This window comes from Anopheles darlingi, chromosome 3, assembly GCF_943734745.1.
Source record: "Anopheles darlingi chromosome 3, idAnoDarlMG_H_01, whole genome shotgun sequence".
Lineage (NCBI taxonomy): Eukaryota > Metazoa > Arthropoda > Insecta > Diptera > Culicidae > Anopheles > Anopheles darlingi.
In genome coordinates, this window is record NC_064875.1 from 60374542 (window position 1) to 60381328 (window position 6787).

The window sequence follows — 6787 nt, forward strand, 5'->3', positions numbered from 1 at the left end:
CGGTCAACGTCAAACCGCTCGCTATTCGCTAATTTGCGCCCTAACCTCAAATCGTGCCCTCACTCGACAGTGGATGACAATTGGATGGAGCGTGATTATGGTGAAAATATGGTGACTAGACCGTTTTTCGTGTCGCGCTTCCGTCTCGTCCGTTCGTGTTTGTGTGTGAGGTTATGCGCAGGCAGGTCAGGACATCAGGTGACAGATTAGAGCTGACGTTTGACAGATTGAGCGCCGCGTTCACCGTTTGGTTGGTTGGTTAGTTGGTTGATGATTGTTCCGTTTGTGGTCATTCCACAGTCCTATAGTATTGTGGCATTGTTACATGAATTTACTATGAATGTGAAATGCTGCTAATGCGCTCAGTACACACACATACACACACGTACACACAGAATGCTTGTTGTTTTAGGGGGGAAGCATACATATTGAATCAGATTTGAAAAGCCGGATTTCTGGTCGAAACCGAATCAGAATCAATAACGTGCAAATACCAATGGTGGTGATGGTGGCGGAATCATCGCGAGATCGCGAGGCAGGTTGAAGATTGATTGGTGGTGGTGGTGGTGTTGTTGGCGGTGGGAATGTAAATCGGGCAGGGTCAGGGCACGGGGTTAACCGCCGCATAATTAGCCACATGCTTAAAACAACCACAAAAGCCATATTTACCGACCGCAAACCGGGCGTATCGAATTTGATTGAAAGAATGGACGACTACGGAGGTTATAATTGCATTAATAAAACCTATCCCTCCACTGGACACACACACACGCACATGCACAAGGGGACGCGTGCACACAAAAAAAAAGAACGGGGTTGAAACAATAAATGTCAACCCCATGAAGTGGGGGGAAGGGGCAGCAACTGCGGCGGAACCGGGGGTTGAACCACCCCCCGTGCCGGATATGCAATTGAATTTTGTGTCAACCTTAATTATTCAGCTAAGAGAGAAGAGAGAGAAGAGAGAGAGAGAGAGAGACAGCTAAGCGAATACATAAATAATACCGAAACAGGACCAGAGGATCAGGAATCTCTGGGTGCTGATGCTGGATCCCTGTGTGTGTGTGTGTGTGTGTGTGTGTGTGTTCCGGGCAAACAAACGATGCGTTTTTCCGGAGGCACTTTTACTGGGGCGCGGGAGAGGAAAACTCAGGACCAGAAGCCCCCCTACCATACTTGGCGTTTGGTTTTGATTTTACCCCGGGCATTATTGTTTAGAATTTATGCGTTATTCATTCATCGCACCGGTTCCGGTACCACTCCTTTCCACACTCTGGTCCCTACTCACTCCCACCGATTCCCGTCCCGTGGTTTTTGTCATCCTTTTGACCAGTGGCCACCGGGACACTGGCCACCGATTCGCGGGAATATATCAAACTGCGTGACAATGCGACAATTTATGCTCGTTGCTGCTGCTGCTCGTTGTTGTTGCTGCGTGTGCAGGTCATTTCCGGTGGCAGTTCGCGGACCGTTCGCGCGATGAGGTCCGGTGCACACATCGTTGAGCCCCGGGGTCCGGAAGAACTGAGAGAAAAAAGTCGTACACTCCCGGAGTAGCCATTGCGATTGCGTTAATTGAAAAGTATGCGGAACATTAAAAAGCGAAACATTACTTTTGCCTACTGGCACGAGGGGATGGGTCGGATCAGTAACAAGGAGAGGGAGGCCTCCTCCCGCCATTGCATGATTCATTTGTCCCGAGCATTGGACACACTCGAACTCGAGTAATGATGAGTCGCTCATTTCCGCTGTCTGTGTGTGTACTCCGGGGGGTAGAAAAAGGTCAGCAAAAAAGGGGTGGAAAGGGGGGGAGGGACCACGAATGAAACCTCAAACCGCGAATTGGAAATTCACCGACAACGGACAACCCGCAAATGACAACCTGGAGCGTCCTTTTTTTTTGGGTGTCCGGATTTTGCGCAACAAATACAGCCACTGCTCTGGCACACACTCGAGACCGATCCAAGTAGGTGTCCCTGAGGTCCGAGAGCAACGGGTTGCTAAAGATGGTTGCTGCGACCAACACAACCGGGCACCGGTTTGACATTTCGTGTGTCACTTTGACGTCGTTATTGTAATCGAGCGCATAAATTAGATGATTCAATTAGAAAGCGCACAAGATCGATGGCCGACGACGACGACGACGACGACCAAGACGTTGCCAGACGCATAAATGACTGATTTAAGGGATGATTAGGTTACAAAGGATCAAAGGGAATGATGGCGATGGGGACGGCCACGGACGAGGGGTTAATAAAATTAGTCGCCCGAGCGCTGGCTTTACAAGCCAATGAAAATAGTTATTTCCCCCATTTCTTCGAAGAGTTAAGTACCCCGTTGTCGCTAGCAGAAGGAGCAGAGCAGCAGAAGGTGGTCTGGGCTGATGCAAATCAATGTGGCGATGTGGTTTATGACCGATTCCGATCTCCTCACCTCACCCCACCAGGTGAGAAGTCGTTAGAAAGTGATCTGGAAGAAAATCGAAAACCGACAAACGCAAACGCCTGGCAGTAGTTCATAAAACAGAGAAAGTACATCAAATCAAAGTGACTGGCACCCTGATGCCACCGTCAACCCGTATGGCGCTGCGGAGGCTGAAAATAGCGGGAAATGAATGTTTGTAGATGGCGGCCCGAAGATTATAGGATGACAGCCGAAATGGGTTTTTAGAATAAACATCATCCAGCCATTGGGCAGACAGTTTGAGTGTTTCAAATGTTCCCTTTTCCCCGGGTTGTCTCGAATGGCCACCACACAATGACGGGTCCATCACTCTTCACCGAACACATGCCCGCCATTGTGCCGGAAGACTGGCATGATGAAAAATGGATCGAAACGGCATAGAACGCAAACGGCGGCCCACTTTTGGAATGTGATTGAATACTTGTGAGGGCTCCGCCGAGCCTTACGGGGTCGCTTTGGAACCCTCTCTTTTTGGACCTTGGAGAGAATGATAAATTTCTGTGGACCAACCCCAAAATGGTGCATCGGAGGAGGAGATGGAGGAGGAATATTATCAAGGCGCAAAATGCTTCGAGGAAGCAATCAAACATTTATCGTTGTTGCGGGGTCAAAGATGAGACGCCTTGAAGTGAAATTGCAAAATTTCCAAAATGAAACTCGTTTCGTATCGTGTTAACGTCTCGCGTTAAGCACGACGTAAGCAGATGATCCGATAAAGGGCTACACTGTACGTAGGAGGAGCACCGCACCCCCCACACAAGTATGGCCACATTCCAATCTATCTCTTCTCTATCAATACCTAATCTTTCCCAGAAGTTTCCAGAAACAACAGTTACGGCTACGACGTTGTACTAACGTTAATGGTCTTTTCTCGGATGATGTCCTCTTTTCTCCTTCCCTTTCAGGTATGCAACCAGTGTTTCTGTGTGTGTGTGTATGTGTGTTCCCTTCTTAAGGGAAGGGAAAAATGCTGGAACGAAAATGGTTCCTCTAACTACAATCTCGATGATGCTCGAAGGCTTCCATTACACTCATGGGTAGCGCCCGGTCCCGGTCGTTACTCACGGGAACTGTACACCGATGTATCGCCTTACCGGAAGCATTATCCTTCCCACCGTCTACCATCTCACCACAAACATTGCGTCCACCACCACGACCACCACCGTCATCATCATCATCATCATCATCTTCGTCAAATTCATCGTTTATTACCGTCGCCATTGCTGTTCGCCGCGCTTCGCGCTATCAAACGGTATCGTTGCGGGTGCTGGTACCAAAGGATCCTTATCGGTCTGTTGGAGGTATCCAGCATGGTCCAGGCCCGTCCGCCAGCCAACCAGTATGTATCGGATGCGAAGCAAAATGTGAAAATCGGAGGCTAAATGCCATCGATAGTGTCTCCACAGTCAGTGTCGGAAGAGAAGGAAAAGCAAGGGAGCAACAGCGAGTCCCTCCGAGTCCTCAATGCGTCGATTGATCGGATGGTTCGGATGATGGTGGCTTGATATTGACATATTTTGATAGATTACACACTAAACGCCCCATAATGAGGGTGAACGTTTAAAAGAGAGAAAGAAAGAGAAGAGAGAGAGAGGATGGAGCGGTACGGGAGTCAAAACAAACCTCCAACACGTTCCCCGGGGGCCGTCTTCCGGAACTGGCCGCGTGAGAAGGTGTGTGTGTGTGTGCGCCTTCGATCACCGTGATTGAGGTGTCGTCTTCAGTATCGTCTACTGTTTCGCACTCGGTCCTCCGAACCAACCAACTAATCATGCCAGCCACAAAAGCTTTTAATAAATGCTCTCTATGTGAGCTGGGTCGTTCGGTGGAAGGTCGACCAACGTCGTTCTCGTTCTCGTCTTGTCTTCCTCTTCTTTTCATCGCCTCTTAGGACACACGAAAGGTGAAGCCAATAATTGAAGCTTTAAAGATGCGCGAACGCCGCGCGAATCGATAGTCAATCTACGATGACGGATTGGTGGCGGCGTCGGTGATTTACGGTCGATGCCGGCTCGTTGGAATGTCACGTTGTGTTTAGCAACAGGAGAAAGCGCCTTGCGCCTGAATATTGAAGTAGGCGGCGGCGTCTGACCTGACAACCGTGGCAAGCGTGGCAACGGTGGTTTTTGGCGCAAATTGGGAAATTCATTTCCATTACTCCCGGTGTTTTTCGAGAAGGAAGGGGATGGTATCCGAACTTCCCCAACAAGATGGTTCGTTGGTTGCTTTTCACATGACAAATTGAGTCTCGATGAGTTCCTCTTTTTGGTTTGTACCTTGGTTGTTTCTCTTTAGTGCCTTTAGCAACCAATGGTTGCTTTGTTAAACGATTTTTTTATTATAAAAAAATGAAGACATCGTTAAAAAAAGGAATCACTGCGGTGCAGCTGCAGTGCAGTGCTGTTGGTCATTAGCCTCTATGGATAGTAATTTCCAAAATTAACTCCAACAAAGGACAAAGGTTCTCAGTGAGGTGTGTCGAGAGGAAAGATCCTTCGCGTGGCTTGACTTCTCGGTTTATCGGTGGTAAACTTTTAGAGCTCATTATTCATCTCTACCCACACACACACACACACACACACACACACAGACACAGGCAGGCAGGCAGACACGTGAAACCCCCTTTTTTGGTGGACCAAGCGACAGCGATTCCCAAGGCCAGCCAGGTCTAACTTCCAAGAAAATCCACCACCACCACCACCGTAAAGTGCATTTACTGATCTTGTGCTGCGGTTCTCGTTCCCCGAGTGCGCAAATCCTGCGAAAGTAAAGTTTCCAGACATCGTCATCATGCTTTAATTATTCAAATCGGAGTGATTTTATTTTTGCTCCCAAACAACGGCTCGTAGGAAAGGGTAACACGGAGCAAGGCAAGGCAAGGAAGGTCCTTGAGAGATCGCCAGATCGTCGTGGACTAGTCGGGAGTCAAGTCGATCTCAATACGATCCGGCGATCCGTCGATGCACCGTCGTCGCCGGAAGATTCGAAACTTTCGATGACGATGGCTTCACTTGTTGGCTACCGGCGGACAATGGAGCGCATTTGAAGTTTATAATTTATTTCCATCTCACACGGGTTGTTCGTTGGATGCGGTCGTCCGTAAATGGACGCCCGAATGCTTCTTGGTGGCGAGAGGAGATAGAAGCGAGCCCCCGCGTCCCATGCTCTTAGTCTTGATGGACGGTGATGTCGAGTGATGGCGGCGCGGCATGTCAATGGCGTAGCGAGACATCTTAATGCTGATGAGTAGCAGCGGAGCACGATGGCGCTGCAATTTGTATGAAGACAAATGGAAATTTGGAAGAGCGTGAGGATGGCGCCAGTGGCGGCGAGGCCACTGAACTGTCACGGTCACGGTAATGGTGGTGCATTGTTAAGATTTGTGGTGTCGAATCTCCAACCGCCAGAACCCGACCGCTGGCCAGTAGTTGACCTGCACTGTGATAAGCTCCATTATCAAGCGAGGATGATTTGAAGGAACGAAGCATTGTTTGTGGCTGTTGGAACGAGCAGCACAGAGAGAAAGCCACGCTTACTACGATTACGGGCACAACAAAGTCGCTCAGCTCATTCCTCAACTCACTGCTGGCAGCACAAAACTGGCAACAACTTGGCATTCGCTCCTGGAACACGGGAATGGAATGGTTACAGAGCGATGGTGGCGACGACGACGGCGACGAAGCTCATCATTCGGTAAAAAGTTGTCGGATATCTTTCGCTTCAAAATGAAACACATGTCAAGGTTTCAATTAGGGGATTTATTCTGCTCTCATACATGTTTACTGTGCAACCATGTGTCGTGTCCTCGCTAGTGGAGGAGGAAGAGGAGGAGGAAGAGGTACCGTGGCACCGACCTTCACCTCCTCCTCTTCTCCCATTGGAAGGGGAAAAACTTGAACGTTCAGCTGGTTGGCTGGCAGGTTGGTTGGTTTTGGTGATGGCCACGACAGTGACATGGCGATGGTAGAGCGAGCTGTGGGAGGAACCTGGGGAGCGGCAGTCATATAAGGGTGTTTTACAGCACGGGGCTACAAGGTCTCATATGGTTTCCCCTTCCCCCCAAAAAAGGTGGATACTAAAGTCTCGGGGTGAGAGTTGAGAAGAAAATCCCGAGAAAGTTCCCTCCTGCTGCTGCTGTTGCTGCAGTGCGGTAGTGCAAGAGGAGGACACATACAAGGACATCGAGGATGGGGACACCGGCTTGCGGGATGAGCTGCAAAAATGGTGCTTCTCAAATCCTCTTGAACCTCTCTCGAACTTTAAGTTCACTTCGATGGAGGACAAAAACATAAAGCGAGAGTCAGAGAGACAGAGAGAGAGAGAG